This window comes from Malania oleifera, chromosome 3, assembly GCF_029873635.1.
Source record: "Malania oleifera isolate guangnan ecotype guangnan chromosome 3, ASM2987363v1, whole genome shotgun sequence".
Taxonomy (NCBI): Eukaryota; Viridiplantae; Streptophyta; class Magnoliopsida; order Santalales; family Ximeniaceae; genus Malania; species Malania oleifera.
The window spans coordinates 7,212,770-7,229,779 of NC_080419.1; positions in this window are offsets into that span (position 1 = coordinate 7,212,770).

Below are 17,010 nucleotides of genomic sequence, written 5' to 3' on the forward strand. Positions count from 1 at the left end.
GTGCGTGTATGCACTGTGGAAATTAGTACTGTAATGCATTTAACTGCATGTATGTTGTATCATGATAACACTAAAATGCCACACACCGATATAACCTCCTTACTGAGAGGTGTCTCACCCCTAATGTACGTACATTTTTACAGGTCCTTCGAGTAACCAGAACTAGTGTCCTGGTGTAGGGAGCGTAGTGGCCGGTGTACTACGGTTAACGCTTGGGTAAGTGCTAGCAGGGGTGAGCAAAAGGTCGGTTCGACCAAATTCGGGTAATTAATCGAATTAACCGAAAAATTCAGTTAAATAAAATCATTAATCGAACCAACCGAATTGGAGAAGGAAACCGAACCGAACCCGACCGAATTAACCGACTCTAACCAAAATTATTTAAAATTGATTATTATACAACAAATTTAAAAAACCAAATCCACCTTAATTAAATACCTTATTTATTAATTTTATTAATAAAAGTGATATTTTACCATAGAACAAAGAACCCAAAACAAGAAAAACGACAACAAAATATAATAATAATAATAATGAGGAGTATAAGCAAACTTAATTAAACTCCTTAATGCACTTACATAAGCAAAATAGGGTTGTTCACAAGAAGCATAACCATTAACCAGTGTTCATAAAATTGTCAAACCAAATGACGAGTATAAGCACAAGTTTAGTTTCTACTAAAGGCAAATTAAGCAAGACAATCCCATAATTCAATAGAAAAAAAAAAAGGTGGGGTGGAGTGAACTGGGGGTAGGGTTACCCACCGTTAGCTGAATTAAGAAACTCTTAATTTTGAAGAAAAAAAAAATCTATAATGACACCATCAGAGGCTCACAACTAGTCAGCTAGGTGTCTTATCCCTGCTTAGATAAAATCTAATCAATGTAAAAATAGAAGTATAGAAACCTGTTTACATAAAATCTAATAAATGTAAAAATAAAATCATTTGCATACCAAAACAATCTAGAAAATCTTCCTAAAAAAATATAATCACAGACCAAACATGAAATTTAAAGGTCTGCAGTGTCTACTTGGATTTGAGTTCAAGAGTACAAAGTTCATAATATTATATTACAGACCAATGTAAACAGTTTGTGCAAAATAAAAATAAAAAACAAACATAAAATATAAATTGTTTCTAAAAAATTAAAATAAAAAACTAGGACTTCAATGCTTCATACATCAGCTAACAAGTGACAACTACAATTTCATGGCTTCTTGTATTAGAAACTCCCACTTTTCAGCTTCTTACATTGCAAAATACAAAGTACAATTTCTCTGCTTATTTCACCTATAAGTCTGCAACAAACCAAAATAATGATAATTGATAGCATGTAATTTATATGACAAAACACTAAAGCATAATCTCAATATGAAAGTATGAAACCAACCCTTTGTCTTTCTTTGTTTGTCTTATTCACCAATTGTGGACTCCAATGCAACCTTTGACAACTCTAAAAAATTATATAGAGCACTCGTAAGTTGTAATAATTAATCATTCAATGAACAAATGAAAATTTTTGACAATATATAAATATAATATTACCTTTTTCTAGATTTTCAAGGTCATCTATGTCTTCTTCAACCTTAATTGGAGTATGTGAACCCTGCATCCAATCTTGTGTACAGATAAGAGCTTGAACAATTTTAGGAGTCAAAGAACTTCTAAAGGCATCGAGAACACGCCCCTCTGTGCTAAAAGCAGACTCTGAAGCAACTGTAGAGATGGGTACTGTAAAAACCCATAAATTTAAAAGGATTAAAATAATTTAGAAAAAAAAATAAATAAAGTAACAAATAAATAAATAAAAGGAATGACGTGGGAAAAAAATAAATTAAAATAAAATAAATTAAATAACTAAATAACTAGTTGTTAAATTAAATATTATTGCATTAGATTTAAAAATAATAATAATTAAAATAATATATATATATATATATATATATATATATATATATATATGTAAAGTTACTTTTACTAAAAGAAGATAAGAAGGAAGAAGAAGAAGAAGAAAGAAGAAGAAGACCTGCCGCACCCCTGCACTGAAATTTTAAAACAATTTCTGCACCAGCCACTTCCTTTTTCGTCTCTTTCCTTCTCTCAATTTTTCGGCGAATTTGTAGCGGATCGGGAAACGGAAGGTGCCGTTGGAATCCTGGTTCCGCTGCCGACATTTCTATTGGAGTAAATTTTTCATGGGAACGGCTTAGGCACTGCTCTTGGGGAAAGGTAATTTTTTCCCATTTTCTTAATTTCGCTATTAATATATGGTTAAATCAACGAACAGACACCACCACGGGGTCCTAGTCATCGTCGTCATCATTTTGGTGTAGGAAATTTTTCAATTGGGATTTTTTAGGCCCTACTCCAAAGCGAGAGTGCGATTTGAGAAATTTGGCAAATTAATTAAATTTGCGGGTATAACTGTAAATTAAAAATTATGACCCTAGAAAATATTTAAATAGTACGTTATTTAGAAATAATTTAAATGAAATTAGGGTTTTTGAATCAGGGCTCGGGTAAGCGCCGCGGGTGTAATTTTGGGCCCCGCAAGCATAATTTAGAAAATTAAGTGGGAGTATTAAATATTAGTTTAAATGTTAATTTGAGGTGTGTGGAGCCTAGGAAGGCTAGATTGGTAGTATTTTTGGGAATGAATTAATTAATTTGGGAAATTTAGTAATTTGACTATATTTAAGTGTATATTTATTTATTTAGAATTTATGGGCCTAGAAAATATTAAAATAATATTTTATTCGGGATTAATTACATGGAACTAGAATTTTTATTCAGGATCCGGGTGCGCGCCACAGGTATTTTTCCGGAGTCCCTGTCGGTGTAGTTTGAGAATTCAGGTAAGGGAGAAATTTATATATTAAATCAGGGTTTTCATGAATTAAAAAATGAACATGTTTTATTTATGTATATATGTTTTTTATGTGGGTTTAAAATGTCAGCTATGAAATTTATGTTTTCTGAACCTAAGATTGTCGATATAGTTATGTATGTGTGAAAGTAAACAAACGAAAATGAAAGGAATTTTCTAAGGAATTATGTAAGAAATGAAGTGTATTTTGAGCATGTAAATATTAAATGTGGGTTGGCTTATTTTATGAGAAATATGTATGAATTTTACTGTTAAATTGTGTGGCATGAGAATCTATGCAAATTATATGTTAAATGTATGAGATGCAGGCTAAGTAAGTAAAATAATGAGAATAAAATATGATATGGACAATGTTGCCTGTGTATGTTAAATGCAACCATGTAAATATAAGACAGTTGAAAGACAGTCATGTTAGCAGATCTAGCACACTTCTGTGTAGACTAACTGATGACAACTAAAAGGAGCTGTGTTAGTAGATTTAGTACGTTTCTACGTAGACTAACTGATGATGGCTAAAAACCAGCTGTAGTACGAAGTAATGAAATGAAATGCTATGCAATGAAATGACGATGAAATTGTAATGAAATGAAATGACAAAGGTAAATGATGTAAATAGGAAAGAGTCACTTAAAGTGAAACGAAATGCAAAGTTAAGTTATGAACAAGAATGAATGTGCATGAATGTATAATGACAGAACAGAATGATGTATTAAGATAATAGAAGTATGTATGTACGTAGAACATGTTACGAATTGGGCGAGACATACTCTTCGCCTGAGGGCTTGCTGAGTAAGGCGAGTGCACTAGTAGATTCAGATGTGGCAGTAGCTGCATAATACACTAGGGCAGAGGGAACCTACTTGTATGGGCGGGTAGGATTCCCTATCCTTAGGGCCTTTGTCGGTAAACTATTGTTGAACTGTGTGAGTACGGGATTAATCTACCACTTGAGGGCTTACTGAGTAAGGTGAGTGCTCTGATATGTTTTAATTGTGACCTCAGGGTTACCTAAGTATCAGAGCAGAAGGATGCTACTTGTATGGGCGGGTAATCACCCCTATCCTTGGGTAATCTCGTGGGTTAAATATTTGCATGTGATTGTTTAGGTTCAGAAAACGATTTCAATTTTATATGATGATTTGCAAATGAAATAAAAATGATATCTATTTATCTCATGTTGGCCACACGTTGTTTTAATATGTATGTTTCTTCCCTTACTAAGATGTGTCTCACCCGAATATGATTATTTCTTTTTCAGGACATCCTCGAGGTCGAGCTTAGGGAGCTCGAGGGTATTTAGCATTTTGAGGGACTTAAAGAGAAAGGGTATATTTTCAAAACACTTTGGGGAATGTAAATATTTATGTTTTAAGTTTTTATGTTTTAAGCCTGTTGAGAATAGAATGGTTGTGAAAATACTGGAATACTTTTGGAGATGTTTGTATATATGGAAATGCAGGTGTTGGATGGATACTTTGGATTAAAGATAGAAATTAGTAAACTCTGGTATTATGTTACATGGAGATTATGATTATGTTTTCCGCTGCGTATGTTATGCTAATTATGGATTGTCAAGGATTTTATTCGGTATAAAGCGCCGGACCCGGGTTTAAGGGTTCGGGGTGTTACAGGTACTGCTAAAACATCACGAACCATATGTGAAAGGACAGGAAACCTTTGACTATTTAACCTCCACCACTCCAAAATATCAAAGCCTCCACGTCCTTTTCACAATCCTCCCCCAAATACCTATCCAACTCTGATTTATTATCTCCACCTCCAATTTGAGTCTTGTACTTTTGATACAAAACTTTGAACTTTCGTTCTACTGCTTCACCTTGACCAGTGGAGCAAGTCGAGCTTGAAGTTTCACTTCTGTTTGATTCTTCATTTTTAGATTGTGACAACTTTTTATACTCAGCAAAAAATTCAAATGTTGTATCCTGAACCTTTTCCCCCACCAATAAACCTTTGTCACCTTCATACATAGTAGGAAGAGCATATTGCACAAATCCCAACTTACGTCTAGGGTCAAGAACAGATGCAACAAAAATCAATATATTCATTTTGTCAATGTTTCCCCAGTACTTGTTGTATTTATGCTTCATTTTCATGCTCATTAAACTCAACTCCAAGTCATCACTATTTTCTCACTCATTTAGAAGACAATCAATCCCACTAATTTTATCAAAAAATGTATTACTTGTAATATACAAAGAACCTGAAACTCGTATAGTGAGTTCATAGAAGTGTTCCAAAAACATCACAAATTTTCTAACTTGTTCCCAATCAAAACTACTTGGTATGCCATCCCTAGTCTCAAGCTCAATTCTAAATGAAGGATCTTCATCCCTAAACCTTTCAAAAGCCATTTCATATCTTTGAGCTGTGTCTAGCATCAGATAAGTAGAATTCCATCAAGTGCTAACATCTAGGCATAACATCTTTTTGCATTCTACTTTTTCTACTTCTGCGCAACGCTTGAAATTTTTCAACCTAGCAGGTGAATGCCTAACATATCTAACTACGTCTTTAACACGAGCAACTGAATCCCCCAATTCTTTCAAACCATCTTGCACAACTAGGTTAATTATATGTGCAATGCACCTCATGTGCAAGAATTTGCCTCCACAAATGTCTTTTCTCCAATTTGAAACTTTTCTTTTTATGTAGGCAATTGCAACGTCATTTGAACTTGCATTATCTACAGTCATTGTAAAAACATTATCAACTCCCCAGTCAAGCAAACACCTCTCAATGGCCATACCTATCTCTTCACCTTTATAACTATAAATTGGACAAAAGTTAAGGATCTTTTTGTTCAATTTCCAATCATTATCTATAAAGTGTGCAGTCAAACACATATAATTGACCTTTTGCAAAGAAGTCCATGTATCAGTTGTGAAACTAATCCTTTGAGAGGAGGTTTTCAAAAACTTTTTCAACTTTAACCTCTCTTCCATGTAAAGGTCATAACAATCCCTAGAAATTGTCCATCCTGATGGAATTTGAAAACGAGGGCATGCAACTTTCATAAGATGTTTGAATCCCATATTCTCTACAAATTTAAAAGGCAATTCATCAAAAATAAGCATGTAAGATAATGCCTTTCGAATTGCCTCTTGGTCAAATTTCCAATTTGTAAGAGTTGCCTCTGAGCCCTTTACATTTTTTAAGGTTGGTTGATAATTTAATTGTGTATGTTTTGTTTCTTCAACATGTGGATTTTGTGCACATCTAACCATATGATAAGCGTGCCCGTACCATTCTTTTTAGGATTAGCACAGTAATCAATATGACAATAATGACACTTACCCTTAATTTCACCAGACTCCGTCACAAATTTAGTGAAGTGATCCCACACTTCAAATCTTGGTCTCATTCTCTTCCTAACTTTTGATTAGATTGAGTTGGAGGATTAGTAGCACTCTCACTTGTCATACTGGGATTTGAAGGCTGATGTTGGGAATTAGCTTGCATCATTATTGCATCCTCCAAGTTTGGCACCTCCACCTCTATAGGCAAGTCAATGCTCATTTTCCCTTTAATATTTGAAAAAAATAAAAAAGAAGGGTAAAGTCCATCATAGAAGAGTACTAATCCAAATTTTTTAAAAAAAAATACTCTGATCACAACGTAAAGCATTCTTACCTTAAAAGCTTTTACATAAAACAATATGCTTACCTATTGCATTCATATTCATAACTTAGCAAGTGGCAATCATATGCAGAAAGCTCAAAAAATGTGGTTCTAGGTTTCAATTATTAAAAATGCATGCAATGAGCACGCGTTGATCATCCCACTGAAATTTAATCGATGCATTTGTTGTGAATAGCATTTTAATGAATAAATTTGCATCACTTATTTCTGGCTAAAAGAAAATAAAATTACAATACAACATTTTTCCACAAAATAAAATGGAAGCAGATACTTGATAATGTTTCAATGGAATATGTTCTCATTGAACTTTCAAGATTTAAAATTTTCAAGCACTAAATAATGCATTCCAATAAAACTAATCAAGAACTAGGATAAATTTTCTCCATATTTCACCTAATTTTCATGGCTCTAAGGTGGTGTTTGGGAGCATCCATCAAATATTTTGAAGCTGAATTCGTTAATACGCACAAAACCAAATTTGTTGAATAATATGAAGGTCATAACTATTTACACTGAAACTGAAATACTCATCCTAAATGCAAAATCAATTTCAAAGACAAATCATATTTTCCATTCTTAACCTTCTAATAATTTCTACTAGAAATTAAAAATGAAGCAGCAAAAATGTCGATAAATGCAAACCCAAAAAATGCACATAAAAATAATAACAAAAGTGGAAGAAGAAGAAGAGGAGGAGGAGAAAAGGAAGAGTTACTGGGGTCCGGGTTTGCACGGCGAGCTGGTGGCTGAGAGTCTGAGACGCTGAGGACAAAGACGAGAGGGTAGACTTTGGAGAGCCGAGCTGCCGAAGACTCGAAGAGACCAAAGGGGATTTGCCGACTCCGAGAGGTGGTCTGATGACTCCGATGGAGAGGCAGGAGAGCTGCGGCTTGCAGGCGTGCGCCGTGTGGGGCAGATCGGCAGAGCGCAGAGAAATTGAGAAAGTGAGAAACCCTAACTCTAATCCCCAATCCCCACTGTGAGTGTGAAGTGTGAACGAAGCCTTTTTTTCCCCCCAAGCCCAGGCCCCAAGCCCCACGCGGCCAAGCCCGAGTTGCCCGACTACTGTTTAGTGTTCACACATCACTGCCCTGCCCGACCACCCTATTATAAATTATATTAAAAATGTAAACTATTAGTAATTCGGTTAATCAGTTAACCGATATTTTTTTAACCGTTAACTAAACCGAAACCGATTAACTGAAAGTTTGTAGAATTTTAACTGAACCAACCACACCAGATTTTTTACCCGAACCGAACCGGCCAATTTCGGCCGGTTAATTTGGTTTTCACCGAATTATGCTCACCCCTAAGTGCTATTACTGTTTTTTTGGTGGATTGCCATTTTTAGATGTATTTGGGCACCCGTTTGTACATTTTGATAGAGCCTTGTTCTCCTCTTGTATAGACTCTGGTATGGTACTGTATATGTTGTTATAGAATGACATTTTTCCACTGCGTATATGATTGTGATTGGATGTGTTTAGGGTGCTTGGGAACCTCACGGGGTAGGACCCTCATCCATTGTACTGTATCTTCGAATGTTTTATTGGATACAAGTATAGGTCGGATTTCATTTTCACCCTTGAGTCCCTTTTCGGGGTTCGAGGCGTGACATGCTAAGGATACAACTCCTGATGTTCTTTTGAGGATTATTTACTTAAAATTTTTCTTATTTGTAAAGTGCAATTTACCTGAACCTTAGTTTTAGGAGGACTTACATAAGACAAAGACCTCCCCTACCTCAAATCCTCAAAGGCATGCGAAGACATAGCATTTAAGACAGAAGAAAAATTCCCTATGATTTTTATTTAGTAGTGTAGAAAAGATATACAAATAAAAAAACTGAACATATATACAACACTTAATTAATATTGAAATTCATGCAAAAATTGCATGCAATGTGTGCACCCAAAACTCAGATATTCTAATAGAATTACTAATTAAAATATTCAAAGTGATTTTTTTTAGATATTTTGTCCTTAAAAAGATAATTGAGCACCAAATACTTCAATTTACTAAGCATTCCTCATAGGGGTAGTGTACACACATATATAGACATGTAGACATGTGCACACGTAAAATAAAAAGAAAACAAGCATTCATATGGCAAGTAAGGGACACAATAAGCAAACCAAACAATAAAATTGACCAAAACCGAGCGAAAAGAGTCCTAGAATTTTCTTAAAGGTTTTGTTCATTTTTCAAGATTTTTTTGCAATTTTTAAAGACTTTTTAGAACATTTAAAATATATATTTTTTTTGTGAGTATTGAATTTTAATTTTTGGGTTCTTTGAGTTAAAGAAAACATAGATAATTTTTCCTACTTTTTTTTTCTTCTAATTTTTCTACAATTTTCTCAATTTTTTTTAAAAATTAAAATAAATTTTAAAATTATTTTTTAATTAAAAATGGAGAAGTAGTTCAAGGTGGGCTAGGGTTGACCCGGATCAAACTAAGTTCACCCGAATCAAATGGAGCTCCGGGGCACCAACCTTAAATTGGGGGTAAGTTTAACAATTTAGACTTTTATAGGTTGTTTAGGGTATTCAAAATCTAAGGAAATTTTAGAAAAAGTTACTCTAAGGATTGTGATGAATAATATGATAAAATTTGAATTTCAGGGTTTTAGGGGTTTTAAATGCCGTAGGGCATAAGTTGGGGTTTTATCGAGTTTTTTCAGGAATCGGGTAAGGGGATTAAGTTAAGTCAGTAATTTTATAGAAATTGAATCAATTTAATTGTTATGTTTAAATATATATACATATATTTATTTATTTAAAAATTTAAAGGTTTTTTTGGAAACCAACTGTTTGAAATAGATTTTACAAACTTAGGATATATGATATGATATTTTTGAATAAAATGAATGGTGGAAAGTTTGTTTGTTTATATGGTTCTGTTAAAATGTAGAAATCGTGTGACAGATGATTTAATTGGCATGGATTATTGTATATCTGGATTTGAGATTTTGAAATATTGAACTGTTTGTGAAATACTGAAAATACTTGTGAATAATGCAGGGATTTGATATGACGGCTGAGGGCCGGAGTTTTGTTTAAATGGCTATGAGACGGATTGTATTTGTGGTCAAGGATCGGGTTTTTGGAATAACAGGAAATATATGTGAACTGATATTTTAAATGGTGATTTCTATTGTATAAATGGCATGATATGTTTTAGGAACTTTAGGGACTAGTGTATTGTGAGCACGATACCATTGCTAGGGATTTGTTATGTAGCCGTATGCGCCCACACTTGTGATGAGAGGTGTAGGGTGGCCTTGTCTGATTTGCCTATGTGAGGTGAATGTATTCCCTTGGGTGAGGGCAATCGGACCAGCAGTGGGAGTTACATAGACCCGCAGAGTATGTTAGCGGAAAGTACAAATGACTATTGTCTGGGTGGATCTTCCATGACAATAGTCCAGCCTTCGGGCCGCACAACCCGTGCCATGGGGGAGGTAAATGGCGTGCTTGTCATAGGGAGTGTTTTATATGCATATCTGTTAATTTATGTGAATACGAATAATTAGTAAGATAATTTTGAGAGCTTACTGAGAAAGGTGAATGCCCTAATAGCAGTAATGGTATTAAAGCAGAGGGAAGTTACTTGTATGGGCGGATAATTTTCTCTATCCTCGGCTAATTGTGTGTGTGAGTGCAAAATAAGAATGATTTCATAAATGTGTTTATCTACTAAGTGAACTGGTTATTTTCTGTACACTAAATGCATGTTGGCCACACTGACATTAACTTATTATTTTCTTTACTGAGCTGTGCTTCACCCCTACTTTACAAATTATCATTTCAGGAAATCCTAGGGATAGGGTCTAGCAGGCTAGAGGAGTCGGGCTAGTGGTTTAAATTTATGTAGGTGATATGTATGAATAGAGATTTTATTTTTGTATAGTTTTATGGGATGTAATTATGTGAAAAATAGAGATATTTGTATATAAAGATAGTTAGAACTCTGGTAATATAACTTGAGGATTTTATATTTTATTTTCGTTGCGTATATGTGTTTCATATGTGAGGAATAAGGCATCAGGTATACATACCTCACTAAATTAGCACCCCGAGCCCACGTGGCAGGTCGGGGCATTACACTCGTTGTGGTGCATGAATTTTAATTTATAAAGTTCTCAATTGTGACAAATTCATTTAATAGAATCCAATTTGTTTCTTAATATAGTTGTGAAACTTCTAATTTATTTTTCTAGGAATAACCTTATCATTTGATTAGATTTTCTTAGTAACATATGGTTGAATGCATGAATCCTATTAATACTTGATATGAAATTATTTGAAATTTGCAGGTTTAACGAATTTTAGAATGCCCAAAAAATAAAAGATGTGCTGCCAAAATTCCAAGAAGCTAAAGCTATATGTAAACTCAATTGAGCATTTGGACCTTGAAATAAAATTAGAAGCATTTGAAATATTAGTTTTAGAAATTCAAGACTATAAAATAGAGTTTTTTCCCGTTTTATTATTAAATATAAATAAAATATAAAATAATACTCTGATTGGGAAAAATCTTCCCAAAGTAATGCTCACGTAATCTCGCAACTTCATTTTGTGAGATTTAAACTGATGGGCCGCTCTGCCTTCGACGCGTGGCAACGAGAGAAACAGCGAGAAGCGAAGCTGGAGCAAATCTTGCAGTTTGGAGCTGCGAGATTTCAAGAGAGCAGCCAGCCAGCGGGTAAGTGACGCTTGGCGCAAATCTCGCAGAACCAAGTTGCGAGAATTGTCCCCCTGAATCCAGTAGTGTTGTGACACGTGGCAAATCTCGCAGGACTATCCTACGAGATTTGCTGCATAATAAATAAAAATAAACCTGAGTCCTGCGAGATTTTATTAAAGTAAAAAAAACTCGACCCGAGTCTGTGGATTCAAAAATAAATTTTATTAAAGTAAAAAAAACTCGACCCGAGTATTGTCTGTAATAATGATACAATTTTTTTAAAGAATACTATATAATATATATTTAAATTTCTCAATATAATATATGAATTAATTTAAGGTACTCTTTAAAAATTCATGAGTGCTTAATCAATTTAAGATTAGGAGTTTAAGTTATTGGACTATTTTCCTGTTTAAAGTGTAGCAGTCAAAACATTTTTTTTGTTTATTATTTCTATTTAAAATTTTTCAATTTTCAAGGGCATAAAACTTGTGTCATGAGTGAAATGAATAGACAAGCTCTTCTAGATTATGTTCAAAAGGAACAACATTGTACCACTGTTGTACTGATTTATAATTAATTAAAAAATATTACCTAATTAAGTCAGGTTCAAAAATTATTTTATTAGGGAATTATATTAGGATTGATTTCAAATAATCAATTATTAGATGCATGTGGACTATTGCGTAGAAACAATTTTAATAGAAATTCAATTTATAACCCCCCGAGTCATCAAGGATGGGACTGTTCAAAAATATTTGAAAATTGATTTTAAATATGATTAAAGCGTGACATAATAATTTCTTACATGTAGTGGTAAATCAAGTTAGAATTTTTTGAACGATGGAGGGGAAGAGATTGGGACAAAATTGTTAAGTTTTATATTTGTGAGACGTCTTTTTATAGAATAATATTATGAGACCGAACAAAACAAAGTACTAATCTATGGGAATTTAACTAAAAAATAATTAAAATTATACCAAAATTACCTAAGGATACTATCATATGGGTAGGTAGATTATTCTTATTAAATTTATTATTTTGAGATAAGGTATAAAATTGTTTTATTAAAAATTTAAATTTAAAATTTATTTATTAAAACTCGATTACAATTAAATACAATAAATAGTCTTAAACACCTATGATACTAGTTTCCACGCAAACTTAAATGTCTAATTTGTTTTCATAGTCTTGAAAAATTATACGAAAATTAGCTCAAAAAAAAAAATTCAAGCTATTATTTTTTAATACGCAAGTAATATTGCTTTGACTGCCCACGACAGTAAATACACCGCCAAGAATAAAATCCATTAACCAAATACCATACAAATTTTAGCGATACGAATTGTGTCATTTTTTATATTTGGCAGTATTGAATTCTTTAGAGTTACGAATTATTAAATGATATATACAAAAGAATAAAAAAAATAATCAATTATATACAAATGAAATCAAAACAATCAATAATATACATACAATGAAAATGCAATTAAAATAATGCTAAACTACTCCGTGTCACAGCGAGGTCGTCTCCGGGGTCGTGGTGGCTGCCGTCTGCATCTACCCTCTCCCTGCTAGTTAGCATCATGAGGTCTCCTCTCCTGTCGTCCTGGATGTGGATCGTCTCCCCCAAGAGGTGCTGCATAATCATCATCATCCATGCGGAGCGCACGCGGTGAGAACTGATACGATGTCTTGGGACAAGAACAAGGTGGCATAGGGGGTGCATCGACCCCCACCCCATCGAAAAGATCGTCCAATAAAAATGACATCGATGGGGTAGCAGCAGAGTCAGATGGGGCATCAATCGGTCTGCTCAACGGTCCGGCAATATCAGCTGCAGTGTAAGGCGCATAAGGCGCTGACAGGCCGAACACGTACTCTGCTTGTACGACCGATGGGGAGGACATGGGAGTCCTTGGACGACTAGAGAAGGCATGTCGTCCTCCTCGTACTGGAGCTGGTCGACCTCCTTGTGCTGGTACATCAGGTGAACCTCCTTGTTCTAGGATTTGTCAGCCATCATCATGGACGAGGTCCAGTGCAGCACTCATCAATCAGTGGATCACAGGATCCGACGAGATCTAGTCTGCCTCTATGACTATGTCAGCCTGCAGGATATGAACATATTTTATGAACGTATTCAAATCGAAACGTATATATCATAAAATGAACAGTGGCATTAGTCTGCTTACGAGGCTCAAATATACAGCAGCGGTCCTGTTGACAAAGCGGCGTGTGATAGACCTATACCAAGTGAAGTATGGGTCATCGAGATGCATCGGACCGTGCTCCGCCACTTCTCCTATGATGTAGTCTCGCCGATGCTCCCACGCTGTGATGAATATCGCGTGCATATTGGACCAGTCTGTGATCCCTCGACCACGCCCATCCATGCCGTGGAGGTTGTTCCCAACAATATCTACCCCCGACGTCATAAATCGGGCGAGAATGACCTGTCGAAACCCGAACTGTCGCATGACTCGATCAGGGAGATACCACTCAATAATATGAAAGCATATGAGTGGCACTCGAGCTACGCACAGGTCCCTCCCATCTGCATAGTCAGGCGGCAAGTCGGCTAAAATCTCTTCTGTGTAGGGCATCCATAAAAACTGCACTTAGACAAAACCAAAAGATAAGCGGACCATAAACAACTGAAAGAAAGAAAGAATATCATGTGCTATACTTTAACTAATTTATACCTCATGCTCCCAGTGCATGTCCAACTCGAACCTGTACCAGGGCAATGTGTGAAGCGCAACCATCAATGCCCTCAAGTCGTCCCTCCATCTGTATAAGATGAAACTTAAGTTCCCAAATGCAAGACTACTACGTATTACGAATTAGTATTCGTAATAGTTATAGAGTGAATGAGGAGGGATAGATAAAATTTTTACTAACCGGTATGCGAGTGGGAGAGGATCAACCGAACGACTGTCCTGATCCCTCTCAATCTGCAGGAAACCTCGCCGCATCGGCGCGAAGGAAGGAAATCTCTCCCATGCCCAAACCTGGAATAGGTGAAGGGGGCCCGCAATCTGTGTCTTCAAGTGGTGCGCGACGCGACACATCTCCCTGTACAATCACGCCAAAGTGGCAGACCCCCAACTGTACCAGTGACACACTCCGAAGTCCTCAAGTAGTGGAAGGAACATCAGATGCACATAGTTGCAGGAAACATTAGAGAAGATCACCCCACAAATCAAACGCAACAAGTCGTGCGTGGCATGCTATCGTCTGTGCATCCGCATCTGCCGGGAGCTCACGAAATGCATCTCCCTCGAGAAACCGTATACGGATGCGTGCACCAACCAACTCGCTGTCAGGCGGAACAACGCCTAACAAATGCTCGCACATAGTATGCAAGGAGACTCGACCCTGACGGTCTGTAGGTCCCCTCACTGGTCTGACAATGCGACCGGTGACGGCTCGTCCATCAATCAGCAACCCGAACAAAATAGCGACGTCCTGTAATGTGACGGTGGACTCGCCATGAGGTAGGTGGAACGTGTGCGTCTCGGGTCTCCATCGCTCCACCATTGCTGTGACGAAATGCCAATCAAGCTGGATATGAGCAATCTAATAAATCCCATAAAACCCTACATCGCGTATCAGTTGGACGATGCGGGGGTCTGCCTTTAACCAACGCTCCGCAAACTGCGTGCCCCCTCGGCAGAACAAGGGGTCCGTATGCCTATCAGCCTACACTCGACTGGCCCTGTGATCATCGCCCATAGTCAAGACGCTCAGATCCGACGGCCCTGGATCAATCATGTAAAATGCATCCTCGCATCAGAAGAATTATATACAAAGAAAGAAGGGTGTGAATGAGTCACAAACTGTATATGAAATCAATGCGACGGTCCAGTTGCATCGCCGGGTTGGGTCCTTCTCGGACACCTTGTGCGATTATGTCCCTCTTGATGACATATATTGCATGTGCTCCTCTTCCTACCTTCCCTAACGTCCATCTCATTGTATATACGGGAGCTCCTAGGATGACCTTTATGTCGAGCATACGCTGGATTTGCCTGTATAGTCGGCAACGACGATGCTGGCCAGTACGCCTCGGGCATAATCGGCTGAAAATCCGTCACATATGTCGCATAGTGTTCAGTAGTGCTCCAACAAGGCTCAATGTACTGCATAGCGTTCAATCTTGTCTCCGCACATGCAGCGAGAAGGTGGGAGCATGGAAAGTGCAACGCTTGCCACTTCTCATCCTAGCATACGTGCAAATCTTGAATGCGCAGGGTTTGCACGTTATTTCCTTTTTGAGGTCCCAACTACGCAGTCATGATGCTAAAAGTACCTCTAGACCGATTGAACGTCGTCACGCGATGTCCGGTCACCTTCAACTTCCTTCTTTCCATCGCAAGCAAAATATAAGGAGTTAATGCGTTTCCTCCTGATATTGGGTTACGAGCAGTCTCCCGTCGGCTGTTGAAATAATGTGCAACGCAATAAAATGTCAGTTGCACAAGGGCAGTGATTAGGAGGCTATGAGCGCCCTTAAGGACGGCGTTGAAACATTCGACGAGGTTTGTCATCATGTTCCCATACCTTCTACCACTGTCATGGCACTGAGTCCACATATGAGGAGGAATTTGATCAAAGAACGTCTTTGCGGGTTCCCTAGCCTCATCGAAGATCCTGTCCATCCACATGTTAAACTTTCTGACCTGAAGCTCCCTTCCTGCTTGCTCAGCCATTCGCTTAAGATTGACACTGTGCACTTTCGTGCTGAAGTTGCTTACCACGTGTCGAAGGCAGAATCGGTGGTGCGCACATGGTGGCTGCTAATTGGGATTGTGAGACACTGCTGCGAGGATCCCTGGATGCCTATCTGATATAAGGCCAATGTCGTCCCTATCGGTAATGGAACGAAGACAACACAGAAACCAATTCCATGTGTCCAAACTTTCCTCTTGCACAATAGCGAATGCAAGGGGAAATATTTGCCTGTTCGCATCCGGGCATGTCGCAATAAGGAGTATTCCATTGTACTTACCATACAAGTGTGTCCCATCTATACATATCACAGGAGGACAGTGGGGAAAACCCTGAATAGATGCTGCGAACGCCCAAAAGACTTATACAAATGTTACGGTCTGATCGCTGCCAGGTATAGGGTTCCACCTCCACTTGACGACAGTACCAGGATTATAAGAGCACATTGCTTCCATCCACCTAGGTAAAGTCTGATAAGACTTCTCCCAATCGCCGAATACTTGAGCAATTGCCTTCTGTTTGCCTAACCAAATCTTCTTATATGAGATCGAATAGCCGAAACGACGATCTATGAATTCTTTCAATGTGGCGATTGAGGTTGACGCATCACCCCTTATCATATTCACAATCTCGCTAGCAATGAGGGACGGCGTGATTTGGCTATGGTCTTTGCAGAGGAGTTCATTCAAGCATGTGTGCGGACCACCATATTGAGTGATTTCGAAAAATCGGTGTTTCTGATGATACATCGCACGCAATCTCCAACTGCATTTAGAGTTCTTACACCTAACAACCCATAATAGTGGGGTCGACTGCAGGACGTGGAAGTCATGGTGCTTTCGAGCGTGGTATATTCGCACAATAACTATCAATTGATCTTTCGACCCGAATAGCATCCCTGTACTCAGTTATGATGATTCATCCCAACGAGTTATCCGTATAGGAAGCTCGTCACCATGGGACAAATTTGTAGCTTCTACGTTAATTACACCATACATAGGAGGTTCGTCCATGAAATCAGTTGTATACGTCGCATCG